Below are 21,307 nucleotides of genomic sequence, written 5' to 3'. Positions count from 1 at the left end.
CAATAAAAAGTCAGATAGGTCCACGTCTTCTGAAACCAAAGAAGGATGTTATTTTACTGCAGACAGTGTGGAATGTTCCAACCATTGTTGGCATAATTTCCCCACTGAGTAGGTGGTGAGAAAACCTGAATGCTGAGAGTGAGAATAACATATTTTGGGTCTTCTTGCTTTAAAACCCATTGTGGAATTTTAAAAAAAGCATGATACTGCTCAGATATGAATTTACCTTGAAAAACATTAGTGGATAAAAGGTGGCTGGCAAAACAGGAACAAGTTAGTTTCATTGAATGCAGTGGCAGGGAGAGCAGCGTCTAAAGACTGTCTCAATGTACAGAGGTTTTGGTGAGCATTGTATACAGTTCTTGAAGTGCAATAAAGCAATTGCACATTCTTGTAGAGCACATAAATCTGGGGCTAGTCATGAACCATAAATTCAACCATTTGATAAGGGGGCACACGTGGTTCTCGACTTTGTTGGGACTCAATGTGGCACAGTGTGTATGTGTCCAGATGTCCGTCATGTAGTATGCATGCTGTGTTCTGATTGGCTGAGTGTTCCTAGCTGAATGTGGCATCTGACTTTGTTTGTATTCTGGGAGTACATGCATCTTTGGCCAAACGTGTTTTATTAGGGCCAATCTCCTCTGACCTTTTGTGACGTAGCTGCCTTTTTGTGGGATGGATCTGGGTTGTTCCAGTTCGCGTGTTTGTCTTCTGGCTAAGAATAACGCCAACTGTGATCTATCAATTGGCAGTCTTGGGTATGGGTCGCAAGGCCTGTCTGACCATGTATCTCTAACTCGAGGTTGGAGGGGAGGTCATCTTGAGTGGATTCGACAGAAATGATATTAATTAGTTATTACGTGTACATATAACATGGTGGTCATTGGTATCTCATTTACTGACATTCTCATTATTATGCACACGTCCACATCGTATTTTCCGATATTAATAATAACAACCATTTGTATCCACTGGCCACAATAACCCCCCATTTGTACCTGCAAGTGTGGAATTAATTGTACCATTCTGTAACAGGCAATTGAGTCATAGTTCCATGTAATTTGTGAGATGCTGACAATTAACAATTCGGGCAATGAAAGGAATGCTAGGAGCGTTCATGTCTTTCATTTTGGCCTTTCCTAGACAAGTTGTCTGCATCACTGTGTCATTCAGAAAAATGATTTGTATTTGAATTAAACAGGCTCGGAACAAGGTGCCGCTCTCTTGACCTTGCCAAGGTTTGGTTTCGCAAACTAATTTCGTGTCAATGGTATTGTTCCAATAATCATAGCCTTTCACAGCAAATTGTGTAACAAACAAGTCTGTATATATTAGCTAGGCTTGTGTAAGCATATATTTCTTTGGTGGCGTAGGGACAAGTTTAAAATAATAAGATTTTGGGTCTGATGTGTCATGTCCAGAAAAATAAGTGAAGTTATCCCTATATGTTTTGGAGCTCACTTGTGGGGGAGTAGGAAAATGCTCACATTGTGTATAATTTAAAAGTGTGTGTTGAACACTAGCTCAATCCAAATAATGATGTCCATAATAATGGTATCAGAACATTTCACCATAATTAGCAGAATATAAGTACAGATCCTGTGATTCGAAAACACTATAGTTTTCCAGCTCCAAGAGCACAGAGTTAACAGTATCGACATCCCAGAATGTAACCCAGGTACAATAACAACACTCATAAAAACCCTAAAAATATAAGGAATCTGCAGTATTTCTGTTGGCCGAAGATATAATAAGGTACTTTATCTTCAACAATTCCATCAGTTGAAATGTTCACAAGGGACATGTCTCTATTTAGTTTATGTGTAGACTAGCAGCCCGTCCCGACGTTGTCCAGGTATGAAGTGCTGCTGGCCAGTAGTATATTGGTTTGTAGGATTTCGTTTTGATAGCATTTCTTATCTGTGACAGGCCTGTGAAATGCTCCGATTCACAGTGCACTGCTGAATCACTTGAGTGCGCGTTCAGTAGTGTGTGAACTTGAGTTTCCCTACTTTATTTTTCCTTGCAATATTATATAGCGCGAACTCGACAACATGGCATGAGCACAATTAACATTACAGAAGACCACATTCATTTGTGGTAGGCACGGGGAGACAAAGCGATTTGCCTGGAATCACAGGATGTTGAGCTGATGCCGAGATTCAAACGTAGCCCCCCAGCTCTAAAGTTCGCAATTCTAGAACTTGTGGAGGGATGTGTGTCTAAAAGTGTATGTCGGTGCTGGCCATCAATGAGAGAGACGTGTGCATTTTTCAAATAGGCGGTGAAAAAATATGAGTATGTTGCTGGAGATGTGGGCCGCCATGCCACCAATGTACTTACTGGGGGAGGGTAAACACCCATTATTCCGCAACTTTCTTTCCGCATACCATCACTCCGCATTCCTTCATTACGAAAGTACCATGACTCCGCAATGCCATTATAACGCATGCCATTACATTTTATATGCTTTTACCACGCATACATTTACAACGAAATTCGTTGTAAATGCATGAATGGTAAAAGCATGTTTTTTTTTTATGTTTGGATAAGGTAAGTATGGGTATAGGGGTATATGTTTTGGGGTACTGAGGTATATGATTTGGGGTGTTTGGGTATTTTAAGGGTTCAGATATAGTTTTGGGTTATGGGGTACAGGGGTAGATTTAGGGTTTAGGGATAGGTATGGGTTTTGGGGTACAGGGGTATTTTTAGGGTTCAGGGCTAGGTTTGGGTTTTGGGGTATAGGGGTATTTTTAGGGTTCAGGGGTAGGTTTGGGTTTTGGGGTACAGGGGTATTTTAAGGGTTCAGGGCTAGGTTTGGGTTTTGACGTACAGGGGTATTTCTAGGGTTCAGTTCTAGGTTTGGGTTTTGAAGTACAGGGGTATTTTAGGGTTCAGGGGTAGATTTGGGTTTTGGGGTACAGGGTTATTTTTATGGTTCCGGGCTAGGTTTGTGTTTTGGGTTACAGGGGTATTTTTAGGGTTCAAGGTAGGTTTGGGTTTTGGGGTACAGGGGTATTTTAAGGGTTCAGGGCTAGGTTTGGGTTTTGGGGTACAGGTGTATTTTAGGGTTCAGGGGTAGGTTTGGGTTTTGGAGTACAGGGGTATTTTTAGGGTTTAGGTGTAGGTTTGGGTTTTGAGGTACAGGGTATATTTATGGGGTTAAGATGGTTTAGTGTTTAAGGGTGTTGGGGCATTTTAAGGAGTACGGGTGGGTTATGATTATGGGGTGCACGGGTATTTAAAGGGAGCAGGGTGGACACCCGGAGCTGGAATGTACAGATCCTGGGAAGAAAAAACAATGAAAGATTGAGCTTTTTTTCGTAATCCCGCGCCCCGCACACACCCATGCCCCCAGCACACGCCCACAGCACACGATATGAGACATGGCATGAAGGGCGGAACGTACCACACGCCCCCAGCGTTTGTCACGCCCGCAGCACACGCCCACAGCACAACGCAGCACAACGCAGACACGCCCACAAGTGACTACTTTGCTGGCATGGTTCTTTTACCTTTTAAATGTATATGGTGGGCGTCTTCATAGCCTATGTCCTTCTGCTGCAACTGCCCTTTCCAACGCTGTATTGGGTGTTGTGATTGGTGCTGTGGTTCCTGAGATTACCCGCCTCAAAGGTTTGGGCTCTCTCTTTATTATATTAGTACTAGCAGCCCGTCCCGACGTTGTCCGGGTATGAACTCTTATGTGTGTAATGTGTCCTTAGCTGTTTTAGGTTGTCGTTAGTTATCTGTGGAGTGTGTTGCTTATGGAATTTGCAAGCGTGGCCGTGCCCCCGTGTTTGCGAGGCCTGCTTTGATGCCCCGGCTGTGCCCGGACTAAATTGCACTAATGTTGCTTAGATCTTGTTTTAGGCGGCCTTCCGTGAATGTCAGCTGGAGCTGGAGTAGTTCGAGCGCCAATGTAATGGTGAGTGTTTTCGCTTTTATTTTTCCTCCCTGTGGCTTAGTCAGTATGTCAAGGGCCGTCAGTGCGGCGTGTTAGATTCGCCCGTGTGAGTAGTGAATGTGCGCGCACCTTCGTGTTGAAAGGCACTCACCTTTTTTTTATTGTTAATTGTACTGCAGCCTCCTTTGAGTAGGGTGACATGGCGTACTGAGAACGTGTTGTTAATTGTACTGCGGCCTCCTTTGAGAAGGGTGACGTCGCGTACTGAGAACGTTTTGTTAATTGTACTGCAGCCTCCTTTGAGAAGGGTGACGTCGCGTAGTGAGAACGTTGCTGACGAAAGGCGCGCCCCTTTTTATGTTATTTTTTTCTCCGCCCCCTCTGAAAAGTTGTATGTGCACAAATTTTTCGTCCCAGTACTGTTGGCGGAATTTGAAATGTTTCGCAGCTTTGTGTTTCTCCACTTACGTGTTAGAAAAAAGTGTCAAATGCGAATTGTTAATGTCGCATCCTGACAACGTGAATCTGTACGCACATTTCTTCTGAAAGGCGCGCCCCAGAAGGGTGACGTCGCGTACTGAGAACGCACATTGGTACGTACGTGTCAGACGCGAAGGTGGTTCGTGAATGGGCGTGCACATTAAAGGCGCGCTACGTGTCACGCCCCTCTGACAACCCTGTTGGCACGCTCCTCTGGCTGCACGCCCACAAAGTAATAATGTACTGCTGTTGTGGCACGCCCCTGTACTGTTGTGCCACACCCCTCTCTGAATGTTGGACACCCATTGACACGCCCACATGCAGTGTAGTTACTTTGACACACCCACACTAACGCCCACAATGGACTACTTTACCCCTTTGCTTCTTTGGCCTTTGTAATGTATATGGTGCCCAGGTGTATAGCCTATGTCCATCTGCTGCATCTCCCCTTTCCAATGCTATATTGGGTGTTGTAATAGGTGCTGTACTTTTTGAGTTTACCCGCCTCAAAGGTTTCAGCTCTCTCTTTATAATAATAGTATGGCTATATAAATTAGGCTTTAACACCTCATTGACCAATTCTGTAGCAGAATATTCTGGAAAGTAATAGCCTTTTATCAGCAAATAGAAAACAATCACAAATCCAATCCAAAGGAATAGAAAACCAAGGAAAGTGTTATCTAAAAATATGCAAGGAGGAACAAGATAAGTGCTTTTCAGGCATGAAAAGAAAGCACAGGCCCATCTTGGTGGAGTGTCTAAAACGGAGGATGTATCCAAAAAGAGTCTGATGAAAAATCATCTGTTCCCACAAAATAACCAGAAGCAGCCACATTAAGAGAACCAGTAAAAACCCAAGAGGTGGATCAGTAGAAACAACATCAGCTGCATTAGATGCAGTAGTAAGTACAATACTCACGTCAGTCATGGGGCTGGAAATTGTAGTGGATTGGGTATTAACTAAAGAAAAATTTCCACCCCACCCAGTTAGAGAAAAACAGCTTAGATGGTGTACACAAGCTGCAGAAGAATATCCTGCATGGTATTGAGAGGAGTTAAGGAACTACCTCCTCATTGCCTCATGTTGTTACTCGATGTGAACAATTGAGACACAATTAGTGTCTTTAGAGCCAGAAAGCGGTGCAATATTACAGTTCTTGTACTTTGAATGTCATGGCCTGGCACCGGTGCATAGTATGATGGGCCAAACTCTTTCTTTACCAGAATCTTTTCACAAACGAGATCCCCAACTTGTGAAATCCAGCCAGAGGTGCTGGCTGCTCCTTGATTCCTGAAGAGGCAAACACCTATAACTGATCATTGATTTGGCCATCACAGAAGCTTTGTAAGTCCTGTAAGACTGCACAGTGAACATTTACGTGAAAGGGCATGGCTGCTGCCGCAATGTCGGGTACGTAAATTTTGATTGCAAAAAGGACCTCGTATGGGGTCTGGCCATCCAAAGATGTTTTAGGGAGATTATTAAGTGCGTGTTGTACCCCATATAAGTGGTGGAGCCAACTACACCCTGTACCTAATACTCTAGCTATTAAGGACTGCTTTACACCATGATTTGTTTATCCTCTTCACAACAGAATTGCCCTCAGGCTGATATGGAGAAGAATAATGTATGCCTATACCCAGGTTAGCCACAGAATCCCTGTAAGCATTGGAGGCCAAAGCAGGGCTCTGGTCTGAGTTGAATACAGCACATGCATGTGTTCTGATAAAGACTTGCAATTAACAGTGTGAGTGTCAGCCAAAGATTGTGGCCACACCAAGAAGAACTTGGGACAGGAATCAACAGCAAGTAGGATAAATGTATCGCTTTATCCCAATTAGGAAGACCACAATGGTTCACGTAAATGCGGTTGAAACGCATGTTAGAAATCAATAAATGTGTCTGCAGTGGATGAGCCACAGTGGAAGATTTAATTTGTTTTGACAAATATCAGAACACAGGACATCATTCTTGGCCTATTTATATAGCCATGCTACCAATAACATTACTATAGCAAGAAAATTGTGGCCACCGCCCCTGCATGTGCATAAGCTTAGACGTGTGGTCTAAACTTAAACCAAGCGTCTACGTTTACAACTTTGGGAATTTACAAAAGGAATGCGAGTACTACCTTTATTTCTACACTCATGGCGAATAACAAGATAGTTCTCGTAAATGCCCTTTTGACTTCCTAGAGTCGTAAACGTAGGCATTTGTTCTAAGTTTAGATTAAACTTCTCAGTTTACTTTTGTGAATTGGGCCCGATGTATTTATACTGGTCAAGAGGCAAAATATTTCTGGGCATGGGATAAACATGATCATATTGAAGAAACTCTTGTGTCTGTAAAGATGGTTGAAAGATGAAGTCTACATCAACAGCTGTCAGGGATGTTTCCCATTGTATTCATCTAGGATGGAGGGCTTCACCTTTAGGAATGCTTGCTTTTCTAATAGCCTCTAAGGATGGAACGGGACTAATGACAAGCATGCATTACCCTTGTGCAAGTGACCGCTTTTTAAGTATGGCCATCTGACCGCAGTCAGTATTATTTCAATGGAGGCAAAACGCATTTCTGCACTGGAATATAAATGTGATTCATGTGCAATCAGCACTGTCTCATATTTGTAAAAGGTGACATAGGTAAAGCCAAAGGCACCTGCAATGACATGGATGACCAGGTTTGTTGTGTTAACACGTGTATGTAAGTGTCATTTTGCAAGCAAATTAGATTGTAAGAATCTGAGTATGTCTGTATGTTCTGATGTTCAATGAGAACTGCAAAAATAAGGGTTAACCAAATCATATAACGACTAAATGCATTGTGTACAATCGGGTTTATAAGTTCTGCCAAAAATAAGGAATTGTAACAAGCAGATCACACTTCTCTAGGAAGTGTGATGCTAGGGTTTTTCCTTTATGTGTGAGTTCATAACCAAAAAATATGACACTTAGAAATGCTATATTATATTTCCTAAAGTTGAACTTGTAGCCATAGTCAGTGTATCCCAGTATCCACTCTGGCTAAATTTGTGTTCAACTTATCATCGGCCAGATAGATATCATTAAGATAGGACAATGGGTTTGGGTCATTATCTTGTATAATTGACACAACGTGGGCAGCAAACAGTCCAGGACTGTTCTCATACCCCACAGGGATTAGTGATAAACAATGCTGAAAGCCAAGTGCGGAGAAGGCTGTCCAATCTCTGCTTTCAGGTAATATATTTTGGCAGAAAAAAACATTGGAAATGTCCATTACCCTTTTGTACTTTTTACAGACTAAAGTCACACGTACGACTGTCAGGGCAAAGTTCAAGACTGTTTTGTACTTTTTACGGACTAAGGGCCACATGTATGGCTATCAGGGTTTATGACTCGCAACTTGAGATTTTTAGCAACTCACAATTTGTGAGTAGCAATGCCTGAAGTACATTGTTGTCTCAGATACTGTTTGTGGCAAGGGTGGCAAGGGACCTGCCTCATTAATATTCATGAGGCAGGTCACAATTTGTGACCCATTGGGAATGGCCAGCACTCACAAGGATGGTGGCCTGCTGGGCTCAGCAGATCACCATGTCTGTGACTTCTTTTTAAATGAAACAAAAGACACACAAGTGATGGACAAAATCAAGATTAAATCAAAACATTCAATCAATCAATCAATCAATCATGCCATTTGTATAGCGCACTACTCACCCGGGAGGGTCTCAAGGCGCTTGGGGGGAGGGGTATGCTACTGCTCGAACAGCCAGGTCTTGAGTTGTTTCCTGAAGGCGAGATGGTCCTGGGTCAGCCGAAGGTGGATGGGGAGAGAGTTCCAAGTCTTAGCAGCCAGGTAAGAGAAGGATCTTCCTCCGGCGGTGGCTCTTTGGATGCGTGGTACGGCTGCGAGGGCGAGGCTGGTGGACCATAGCTGGCGGGTGGGTGTGTAGAAGGTCAGGCGGTCGTTGAGGTACTTGGGGCCCAGGTCGTGGAGAGACTTGTGTGCATGGGTGAGGAGCCGGAACGTGATCCTCTTGTCGACGGGGAGCCAGTGCAGGTTCCTCAGGTGGCTGGAGATGTGGCTGCGTCGGGGGACATCCAGGATGACTCGGCGGAGGCGTTCTGGATGCGCTGGAGTCTTTTCTGTAGCTTGGCTGTGGTTCCGGCGTAGAGGGCGTTTCCGTAGTCCAGTCGGCTGGTGACGAGTGCCTGGGTGACAGTCTTCCTGGTCTCGGTCGGGATCCAGCGGAAGATCTTGCGAAGCATACGCAGGGTGTTGAAGCACGATGAGGAGACGGCGTTGACTTGTCTTCTCATTGAGAGGGAGGGGTCCAGGATGAAGCCCAGATTGCTTGCGTGGTCGGTTGGCTTGGGTGCGGTGCCCAGGGCTGGGGGCCACCAGGAGTCATCCCAGGCGGAGGGCGAAGATCCCAGGATGAGGACTTCCGTCTTGTCCGAGTTCAGTTTCAGGCGGCTGTCCTTCATCCACTCGGCGACGTCTTTCATCCCTTCGTGTAGGCAGGTTCTGGCAGTGTCGGGGTCTCTGGTGAGGGAGAGGATCAGCTGGGTGTCATCGGAGTAAGAGATGATGTTGAGGTTGTGCTGGCGTGCGATGGCTGCAAGAGGTTTCATGTAGATGTTGAAGAGGGTGGGGCTGAGTGAAGATCCTTGCGGGATGCCGCAGATGACTTCGGTGGCCTCGGAGCAAAACGGGGGGAGGCGGACTCTTTGTGTTCTTCCGGCGAGGAACGAGATGATCTACTCCAGTGCCTTCTCTTGGATACCGATGTTGCTGAGGCGCTGGACTAGGGTGCGGTGGCAGACCGTGTCGAACGCAGCGGAGAGGTCCAGGAGGATGAGGGCCACTGTTTCCCCCTTGTCGAGCAGGGCCTGGATGTCGTCGGTGGCTGCGATGAGGGCGGTCTCGGTGCTGTGGTTGGCTCTGAAGCCGGACTGCGAGGGGTCGAGGTATCCGTTCATCTCGAGGAAGGCGGTCAGCTGTCTGTTGACGATCTTCTTAATGACTTTAGCAGGAAAAGGGAGGAGCGAGATGGGGCGGAAGTTTTTGAGATCGGTGGGGTCCGCTGTAGGTTTCTTCAGGAGGGCGCTGATCTCGGCGTGCTTCCAGCTCTCCGGGAAGGTTGCGGTGTTGAAGGAGGCGTTGATGATGTTCCGGAGTTGGGGTGCAATGGTGAAGTCGGCCTTGTTGAAGACGTGGTGTGGGCAGGGGTCGGTCGGTGATCCGGAGTGGATGGTGTTCATCGTGCGGGCTGTGTCTTCAGTGGTCACCGTGGTCCAGGTGCGAAGGGTGGCGGTGGGGGGCGTTGGTTCGACGGTTGGGTGCGTGGGTGGGGCGCCGAAGCTGTTGTGGATGTCGGCGATCTTGCGGTGGAAGAACAAGGCGAGGGAGTCGCAGAGGTCTTGTGACGGAGTGATGTCGTTGGTGCCGGTGCTGGGGTTGGAGAACTCCTTGACGATAGTGAAGAGCTCTCTGCTGTCATGGGCGTTGTTGTCCAGTCGTTCCTTCAGGGATTTCTTCTTGGTGGTGCGGATGAGCTGGTGGTGCTTGCGGGTAGCGTGTTTGAGGGCGGTCATGTTGTCGGTGGTCCGGTCGAGGAGCCAGGCTTTCTCGAGGGTGCGGCAGGTCTTCTTGGAGTCCTTGAGGTCGTCGGTGAACCAGGATGCCTTCTTGCTTCTGGGTCTGCTGGGAGGGTTCTTTAGTGGCGCGAGGTCGTTGGCGCAGGCGGTCAGCCACTGTGTGAAGTTGCGGGCTGCTTCGTTGGGGTCCGTTGTGTTGGCGGGTGGGCTCTGGCTGAGGGAGGTGGTGAGCTGGTCTGCGGTGATCTTGCTCCAATTCCTGTGAGGTACCTGTTGCGGGTGGTGGTGGGTCGTGGATCTTTTGAAGCTGAAGTGGACGCAGCTGTGGTCGGTCCAGTGGAGTCCGGTGGCGTGGCTGAAGGTGATGTACTTGCTGGAAGAGAAGACGGGATGAAGCGTGTGGCCGGCGTAGTGGGTGGGGGTGTTGACCAGTTGCTTGAGTCCGAGGTTGGCGAGGTTTTCCAGCAGGACGGTTGTGTTGCGGTCCTTGTTGTTCTCCAGGTGGAAGTTGAGGTCCCCGAGGAGGATGTAGTCAGTGGAGGGGAGGGCGTGTGGGCTGATGAAGTCTGTGATGTCTTCGCTGAATTGTGTGCGTGGTCCCGGGGGTCTGTAGACGAGGGTGCCTCTGAGGGTCGTCTTAGGGTCGGTGTGAATCTGGAAGTGGAGATGTTCGGCTGCGGCGAAGGAGTCGTTGGCGTCGGTCGTGATGCGGATGGTGTTCCTGTGGACGATGGCGATGCCACCTCCGGTCTGGTTGATGCGGTCCCTCCTGATGATCTTGTACCCGTCCGGGATGGCGATGTCGGGTGCAGAGGAGGCGTTCATCCAGGTTTCCGTGAGGAAGGCGACGTCCGGTGATGTAGCATCGAGGAGGTTCCAGAGTTCCACGGCGTGTCTGTGGACGGAGCGGGTGTTGATCAGGATGCACTTGAGGTGGTTGCTGCTGGTGTTTGTCTTGGCGGGTGCGGGGCAGGTTCGGAGGCAGGTGAACTTGCAGGTGCAGCAGGTGAAGGGTCCGTGGGTGCGTCTCGGGGTGGCTCATCAGCAGGCGTGGGTCCGGCCGGCATTGAGTGCGTTGAGAGTGGCGGCGTCGTAGGTCAGTCGGGTCGTCTTGCCTCGACGGGGAGGGCCAGGGGTCCTGGCGCTGGGCGCGGGCCAGGCACGGACGGGCGCAGACGGGCTTACCTTTGGCGCACCTTCGGCGCTCAATAAGCTCTCCCGCTGCGCTCGTCACACACAGACAAGAGATCTGGGTTAAACCCATGATTCTTTTGCTCATCCTGCCACTCCAGTTTAGACCCAGCCATATTTAAATCAGTCTTGCCCAAGTTCCTCATGGGAACATTCAAACCTGAACTGCCAAGCCATTTCCTCCCTGAACTGGAAAATAGCACCCTAGAACCAGTTTCGGGGTTTCATACCCGGCATATTTAGAGCTTGTTTCTGATCCAGGGAATACCTCGCTTGGCAGTTCGAGCTGGACTGTTCCCAAGGGGACCAGGATCAAGACTGATTCACATATGGCTGGGACTAAACTGGAATGGCTAGGCATGCAAACAATAACACCATCTGTTCTTTTTGCATTGGTCACCCTAAGTGGGAAGGGTATGCCCAGATGTGGGCACTGTGCTCGCTATGCTACCAGACTTGAGGTAGACTGGATGATGAGGGGTGTTACCCCGAAGCTGGTCGCAGGATGCTTTTTAATGGTCCAGAGAAGACTTGGCCTGGCAGTTTGGGCTGCACTGTTCCCATGGGGAAAAGGGTCAAGACTGATTTGCATATGGCTGCGTCTAAAGTGGAATGGCGTGGCATGCAAAAAAACAATGGATTTAACCCATATCTTTGACTGACTCGGGGTGAATATTTGATTCATTCAGCATTACGTCTATCATCTGTTCTTGCATTCTTTTTGAATAAAGCAATCTTTTTTTTTAATGCAGGCCACTTTCCTTAATGGAAAATAGGATGCATTTCAGAAATGAAAATTAAAAAATTTCTTTTCATTTCTTTAGGATGGGCAGATGTCCGTGGGATCGCTGCCTGCTCTGAAAATATTTTAGGGCCCCTATTCACAAATGCATAGGGATCCCTTGGGGACCCTTCCTATTTGCTAATGGCTTACTAGCAGTTTGAAATTGGTGGTAATCTGCAAATGTTTTGTAACTGCATTCCTGGTAGCAAAACATACATACATACCAGTGCGACTTGCTATTAGGAAGGGCCGCCCTTTACGTGCCCCTTGATAATAGTGACTCACAAACCTTATTTTTGCGTGTCTGTAGTAGGTTACCAATGCGCAAAATAGGGTTGGGACATAGGAAAATGCATTTTACCAGTTGCAAATGGCCGGATGGTCTGTTTGTGACCGGTAAAATGAGTCGCACATCTGGCCCTATAATATTTATAAGTGTTGTACTGTGTGTATTTTGAATTGCAAATGTGTGTGTATGACTGTTTAAATGTCTGTAGTTTACGACTATGCGAAATGACTGATCCGGTTTTAAAACAGGATTATTCATTTGAGAGTCATAGGATTCAATTACACTCTGATACTTCAACTGAGAGAGTAGTTCTGCAGCAGGTGCTTTAGCATCCCGTTTTATTGGGTATTGTGGATGCACTTCTGGTTTACACCTTAAAAGTATTATATTATAAGGAGATTCCTTATCCCAGCCAACATTATTGCGATACAAAGCTGGGAGTAATGCAAGAGTCCATTCGGCTGCATAAGCGTGGTTTACTTTGTCAGGGACAAGCGCAGAAAATGATGAGAGTATCGCATCCTCATCTTCTAGGGATGTTTGGACAAACTGCAGGGGCCAAATGGCCTCTACTAAAAGTATGATGTATGATAGTATTACATTTTCCCTGAATATTACTCTAATGGTGCTTGGTATGTCACCTTCAGAAAGGTGTGCGGCAGGGCAGGACTGTGTCCTTGCCACATTCCTATTTACGCTATACATTAATGAACTCAAAAGTATACTAATTAAGGAATGCAGGGATTTGCCTTTGAAAGCTACACACCCCATCCCTGCACTCCTTTAAGCAGAAGATGCAGTCCTGATGGTCCGTACGCCTATTGGTTTGCAGAAGGATGTAACTTCCTTCACACAATTCATGACAGATCTGGGCTTAACTATTAATTGCTCCAAAACATTTTCTATGAGATGCGGGCCAGGGGCAAACAAAAAGAGAATCCCCATTTTTATTAGCTCTAAGCCAATTGGGAATACTAATAAATTCTCATAACTAGGAATCCTATTTGACCAGTCAGGCACTTGATGGAGTGCAATTAAAGCTAGAAGACTCCTATTTTGTAAGTCACTAATGGCATTAACTAATTTTAGCAGGAAAAGGGGCAAATATTCACCTGAGGAACTGTTGAGTATTTACAGGGCAAAATGTGTAGCAATTGCCATCTATGGTGGTGGCACATCACCTTACTTTGATTACTGTCAAAATACAGCCTTACATCTTGTTAACCATTAAGGATTTTGATAGATTTATGTTAACGCGCCTCAGACCTAATATTTTGCACAGAAGCTTAAGTTTTCCTGATGTAAATGATTGGTCAAGATCACTTTGTAACTGTCCACGTGATGGCGTATCAGCTCAGTCGTCCATACATATCATGTTCTTTTGTAAATTTTATATCATACCCAGAAAAAGGTGGATTGTCATAGTGCTAAAAAGATTGGATCTGAGACGGTGTCGCCCTGCCTTTTTGGTGATACAGAAATTAGACAATGTATTCATGATTGCCTCTGTTACTGCTTTTTAAAAAAATATTTTTAAATTTCATAAATTAATCGTGATATGAACTTTTTATATTTTTTTAAAACATTCTTTTTCTATTATTTTAATTTTATTCATGAATGAATATTGTGTTTTATTATTGTACTTTTATGGTTATTCTTGTATTATAACTGAATAAAGTTCTTTGATTGATTGATTGATGTCACCTTCAATTTGTATATTCAAATTATATAATCTGTCTGGAGAGGCTACTAGCCTGTCAGAGGTTTCAGCCCTAAGAAAGTTAGCAGTTGCTGTCACTGCCAGAAACTCCTAGAGATTCCTCTGCACTATAGTGACCTCAGCCGGGCTGTCAAGGAGAGTGATTACCCACCTTCTGTTCAGAAGAAGAGCTCTCAGTGTTTGTGGCATATTTTGCCATTATAGCTGCAACTTTTTTTTTCTGAAATTGGGGTTTAAATTAAGATTTTTCCTCGTTCTTTATCTTCACGTCGGATGAGCGTTGTGATTCCCTCTTTGGTTTCATGTACTCTGCCTGTCTGCAGCCAGTGGGCCCTCCTCTCTCATATTGCTTCTCTGTTAAATCCTGAAAGGAACGAGAAGGAAGAGTATCAGAAATCTGATACCTTTCTGCTTCCTTTATTTGAGTGCGATCCTGCAAATCATAGCATTTGTCAGAGGACTCGGAGGCACAAATCCCCCTTCAGATTCAGCTTTTTATTTAGGTTTGGGTTTGTCCCATTGTTTTTTAACAAACTCTGGTTTTGACTTGGCAGTATCCTAGTCAGAACTAGGCTTGCCAAGTTGCAGTTTATTGGGTCTGACCAAACTATTGCACCTCTGGCAAGACTGACATAGTGTACCATGTGTAATCAAATAAACAGTGGCAAAAACTGTCACCCAAGAGGCGCAGTCACCTATTATGGGCAGCATCCCATGGGGTAAGCACATCATCAATATTCTGTGCTGATCTCGTTGCCTTGTAAGGAAAAACATAGCTTTCATTTGATAAATGTTTTGGTAATCCATATGGAATCTCTTCACGATATGTGGGAATTTTGCCCATAATTGAATGAATGATTACAGGACTTATTGTTGGTACTGCAGGCAACTGGGCTTGCCCTGCTAGGCCAGGTCTTGCTGGGAGAGTCAGCAAGGTACGAGAAACATTCTAGGTTAATTGTCCATATAGTCAAACTTGACCATTGTATAAGGCTTATAGCTCATTAAAATTGAGACCTTGTAGGTTAGGGATTGGTGTGTTTCCAGCTAGTGCTGCCAGGTTGCCCCTTCCTTACTAAGGGGACCCATGCGTACTGGTGCAAGTCCATGAACAAGGGCACCTTGGAACTAATTTAGATATTCCCTATGAAAAAGTGTAATTTCTAAGTGCGCCTTTGCTTTGTATTTTTGTGGAGGATTAACATTAGTGTATTAATGAAATCTATTTGCATTAGTATCCACTGCCGTTAATATTGATCAAAGAGTAAAAGACTTCCAAGCGATAGCATTCGTGGGCTTCGACCACAAACATAAAGTCAACCCCTGCATTAGTAAAGCTGCAATTGTCAGCAATAGGGACAGTTTGTGATTACTCCATTATTAAAACAGTAATGGAAACAGAGTGCAAACACAAATATGGGTACTTCTTTTAAAGGATCAAGCTTGAACAACCAGCAGAAAAAAATTAGGTGCTTTGGAAAATTACTGTGGAGGATATATCCTCAAAACCACAGACATTTCCAGTAGTAAGTGTTAGGATACTATGGGCACACACAAGCACTGCATAGGAAACCCATTGAATTAGCACCAGACCATCGATGGTGGTGCTATGTTGAACTTATTCTGTTTGGAAATAGAACTGTGCCTTGAGAGAACAGGACAACAGAATGTAGGGACTGGGTCTCTCTGCCACATCAGTACATGTATGCCCGAACTCTGGCTAGCTCACAGTGCCTCAATAGAACTCCTAACCTTCCAGAGTAACAGGTGATTTTGGCAAAGCTAGAACATGAATCTCTTGTTCCCAAGGGAAGCATGAAAATATATCATCATTAACAAATACAATTAAGTAAAGTAATCAACATTATTAACAAGCTGTAAACTTTGAACCGACCATGGCAACTAATATACCCATCTAATCCTACCCTCACTGTGTGAGCACAGGGTTATATACATGATCAGTGGGATAAGCACCAGATGCCATACCTGGCGTGTGTAGTTTGATTGTCAACATCATACACGTAAACTCAGTTTACGCAAGGCTGCTGTCTCAGTTCCAAGACTGGCCCCTATGCTGGAATTCTCCCCTCTGTTTTTCAAGGGCCTGAGACACTGTTTATATGATAAGAACTATTGTGTTAGAAAACTGCAGCTGTTCTACTGTGTTGTCTCCAAAAGTGTTAGGAGATGTTGCTGACCGGGCACAAAAAAACAGTACACCGTGTTGTTTGACCCCTAAGAAATTTTCAGACTTAATCCCAAGAAGGGTCACTGATTAACTAATAATATACGCAGTGTATTTTTGTAATGATCATGAAACAAAAACAAACGTGTTATGTGTAGCTGTGCAAAGCAAAGACAGACTAAAGCTGCTAATACATGTAACTAAGGGAGAACTAAAGTGGGCCCTGAAGTGGAAATACTACAAACCATCCTTGGTCAGGAAAGTAACTTAGCAACTAACAAAATAATAAAAAACACAGGCACAATCTAAGCAAATTCAATGTGATATGGTATATAACTACAAATGTGTGTTGCAGATGTGGACATAAGAATCACACAAAAAAGGGGAAGTCTTGTCCAGCCAAAAAAGTGACTTGTAGGCTATGCAACAAATTAGGTCCTTTGGTGAAGGTGTATCAAAGCATGACATGTGCAGGACCAAACATAGCATGTGTCATGGATGACAGTGAAAGTGACTCAGAAGATCTGAAGATCAGGTGAAGTCAGAAAAGGTGATCCATCTGAATGTGTTGACACAAATGTGGACACCTTAGTTGGACATACGATTTTGAATTTATTGGTGGATTCAGATGCACGCATCACCATGATCAATTAAGAACTGTTCAATTCCACCTGGAAGAGCAAACAGTTGTTACCACTGGATCGGGCTCCAGTGTCCTATGAGGGGCACAACATAGAGTTGGTTGATTATTTTGAAGACATTTTGGAGGTTAAGCAAAAACACATTGAAGTAAATGTGTATGTAGCCATCAAGGGACCAAACATTCTTGGTTGGTTTCATCAGGTGTTGGTTGATATGATGTTAATACCAGGAGCAAAGTAACAACTTCAAGTTATAAGAAACAGTCGCTTTGTGGAATACATTTTAAACCAGTTTCCCAGTGTTTTTTCTGGACAGTTAGGTAAAATTAAGGGGTTTAATCATAGGATCAAGATAAAGGACGGTACCATTCCTGTCAACCACAAACCAAGAGGCATTCCTTTTAGTGTTAGAGATTAATTGAAGAAGGAGCTTACTTCTTTATGTACTAAAGGGGTCATAGAACCCATTGAATCCTCTCTTTGGTGCTCTCCATAAGTAGCTGCATGGTAAAAAGTGTGACATTTAGAGTATGTGTTGAACTCAGCAGCTTCAACAAAGAGATCAGGGTGGACTCCCATCCACCTCCAAAAATTACAGAAATGTTAACAACAGTTGCAAGTGCATGGCTTTTCACAAAAATTGATTGGGCCACTGCACACCACCAGATTGAGTTGGATCATGATTTCAGATATTTGACTGCGTTTGTCTCTCTATTGGGAACATATTAGTATTGTTGCATATAATTTGTCTTAGCTGTTGCTGCTTCTTTCTTCCAAAGAGTGATATTCACATTGTTTAGAGGTGTGAAAAATGTAGCCATTTTTGAAGATGATATTTTAATTTATGGTCATGATCGAGAAAGCCATGATGCAGTTTTAACAAGGTTCTTGTGATATTTAAGAAGCAGGGAGTTGCTCTGAACTGCGAAAAGTGTGAATTTTTGTAAGAATCGGTGGAGTATCACCGTCACATGGTTTCCAGCATGGGGTTTAAACCTAGACCAGGGTTGGTAAGAGCCATCATTGAGGCACCGCTGTCAACTGATAAGGTTAGTGTAAAGTCATTTCTTGGTCTAAGTGAATTTTACTCACGATTTATATAAGAATATGCATTTAAATTTGTTGGAAAGCTAGATTCTAAAAGGGTGTTAGACGTTTTGAAAGTCTTGTTCTTGAGGGAAGGGTTTCCAGAAGTCCTAGCCTTTGACAATGGTGTTAAATTTGTATAATCTGAAGTGGAAGAGTTTCTAAGTGTGAGTGGTGTTGGGCACTTTGAAGCACTCATTTTATTATCCTTAAAACAATTGCCTTCTAGAACATGTATACAGGTGGTGGGGGAATGTAAATTTGAGCTGTGTTACATAGATGTGTCTATTGCCATAAGGACCATGCTATGGTTTCATAGAACAACACCTCATTCCTCTTCCAATATTTCTCACTTTGAGCTATTAAGGGGTAAAAACCACCAGGAGTGCACCTCCTACCGACCAATCTCGTTCCTTAACGCGGAAGCAAAAATACTGGCGAAGGCGCTGGCGGCCAGGCTGCAGCCCCTTCTCGCGGCACTCAAACACCCAGACCAATCCGGCTTTATGCCGGGCAGAAACACGACAATGAACCATCGATGATTGCATGGTGTACAGGATCGAGTGCCCTGGATCCAAGAGGAGCCGGTTATTCTCTCACTGGATGCCTTTGACCGAGTGGAATGGCCCTTCCTTTTTGCGATGCTGCGACATCTTAGTTTTGGATCAAAATTCTGAGCCTGGATACAGCTGCTATACACACAGCGACCGGCACAAGTAGTGGTCAATGGGCGATTGTCAGAGGACTTTCCACTGCAGCGAGGAACTAGGCAGGGCTGTCCCATCTCCCCACTGCTGTTCGCCCTGGTGTTGGAGCCGCTAGTGGCATGGATACAGAGAGACCCGGTGATTCAGGGAATGAAATGGACAGAGGGATGGGAGGATCGTATTTCCCTGTATGCAGACAACATATTATTATACTTGGCTCACCGAGACGGTCTCTTAATTGCCTACTCCACATTTGTGCGTCCTATAGTAGAGTCTCTGGCCACTCAATCAACTGGGCCTAGTCGGTGCAATACATACTTAAGGGCCCTCCCCCACTCTTGCCCCGGAGAGTTTTGATACAGATAGCAAAGGAAAGTTTTAAATATCTCGGTATGAACATCACGCCCCACCATGTGCAATTCATAGAACGTAATTTATTCCCGCCTTTGTGGAGGCTGAAGTGTGACGTTAAAAGCTGTCACTCCCTCGCACTGACACTGCTGGGGAGGGCAGCATTGTCTAAAATGATGGCTCTCCCTAGGTTCCCATATGCACCGCAAAATACACCAATGCCAGTTCCCCACTCATACTTTAAAGCCATCGAGGCGGAGTGGGACACCTCCTATGGGAAGGAACGCCTCACGGTATAGCTATGTATAAACTAATACGGAGCTGGTTCGATGGCAGCATCGCCCTGCCTAATGTTCAGTTATACTATTGGGCATCCCAGCTCATAGTGATTAATCAATGGCTGCACGCCCCACAGGACAAACCATCTCTGCGCATGGACAGACACATTCTTGGTACGAATGGACTCCTAGGTGCCCTATATGACAAATCAAAGAACAACATGCTAATACGACCCACGGGCCACACTGTGCAGGTCTGGTTCACGGCGCAGTGTGTGCTAGGCTGGGAGGGGGTGATAGCTCAGCATACGCCACTGTGGGACTCCCCCAGGTTTGGCAAGCTAGACATGAGCAAGGGTTTTACAAGATGGGACCTCATAGGCATATCCAGGGTTGACGACCTATGGAAAAAGGTCAGGTGGTTCCTTTCGCGCAACTACAGGCAACGTATCAGATGGCAGGGAAGGAACAGTACTGATACACTCAAATTAAACACGCCCTGACAAAGGCCATACCTCCGGGAATCGATCTACCCGAGTCTTCTCCACTCGAGGATCGTTTGTTAACAGACGCACTAACTAAAAATGCCATCTCATTAACATTTCAAAAGTTGATCAACAATCATAAAGATCCCACACATACCCTAAAGGAGAGATGGCAGGCTGAGGTGTGGGAGATGGATGAACAAGATTGGCAGGAGGCGCTGGCGTCCCCACGGGAGGTAGTGACTCTCTCCAGATTAAAACTCGCGCAACTTAAAATACTGCACAGAACGTACTTCACGAGAACGACACTACACAAAATAGGGAGGGGGACACGCCACTTTGCCTGAGGGGTTGTGGTTCTCACGGGTACTTTCTACCACGCGATATAGGACTGTCCCCACATTACACAATATTGGAGGGCGGTTATGGCTACGATCACCCAGGTATGTGGATTCGAAGTTCCCCCTGAAACTCGGAGATGCCTTCTTAATGTGTGGGACCCCTCATATCTCAACCATGCAGCACAGGATTGGGCAACCCTGAGTATCACACTAGCTAAAAGAAATATTGCACAGCACTGGGGAGCGCCAGCGATCCCCTCCCATCAGCAGTTGTGTTGTGACCTCGATAGCGCCATGGTTGCGGAAAACGCACCCTTTATTAATAGGCGATGCCCCCAAAAATGGACACGAATATGGGGGAAATGGAACACTCTTCGGGAAAACATATGTGCCCCTCCACCCAAAGACTCAGACCCGGACTTGAGTGACTGACAAACTGAAAGTATGCACACCTTGAGAAGTCCACCATGTAAGGCAATGAATTTTAAAAATTGTAAGGTGGTGGGATGGGCACAACTGTATTTATATTTGTACTTCTTGTGTACAGTGGTATTGCTTGGTATATCACGTCAACAAATATCTGTAACGGTCAATGATAGTGAACTGCTCTACTCGATGTATATATTAACAATAAAATGTTTTAAAACAAAAAAAAGAAAGGACAAACAACATTTTCTGATCCAGAAGGGGGTGACTGATTATGTGGTAGTGCTGTGCGTGTGAATGGTCCTCACTGCTGGAATGTAGCTAAAATGGTTAAAGTTGACCTTGAACTGGATTCTAAGTAAGTTCAATTACCACAGATGAATGACAGTGGACCACCAGAAAAGGAATTTTGTAAAGTTTCTGTTAATGACAAGTGTAATGATAGGATCCTTGCTCCACAAGGAGTTCGAAAGAGTTCTAGAGAGCACAGAGTTCCTATTAGGTACAGGAAATGTTACAAAGTTATTTTTCAAGCATACATCTTTTTGTGTTGCATTTGGTTTTTGTTCTATGTTTGTATGTGTTTGCATGTTTTGTTTTTTGATTTGGTGGGAACAATATTACCAATCCACTGCTTTATGCATTAACTTGATGTTGTACAGGAAAAGATTCACCAATATTTTAATGATGTTTTAGGAAACAGTTATTTAGTAGTTTGCTTATTGTTTTTTGCTGCATTGGAAACTGTTTTCATGCTTTATAAGGAAAAGAGATACGTAGTAAAGTGCTTCACTTGCCTTCTGCTTGACATGGTGACCAATTGGAAGGTTAGATGGTTCATGAGATT

This window comes from Lissotriton helveticus, chromosome 2_1, assembly GCF_964261635.1.
Source record: "Lissotriton helveticus chromosome 2_1, aLisHel1.1, whole genome shotgun sequence".
Taxonomy (NCBI): Eukaryota; Metazoa; Chordata; class Amphibia; order Caudata; family Salamandridae; genus Lissotriton; species Lissotriton helveticus.
Note: the sequence above shows the minus strand (reverse complement) of the source record.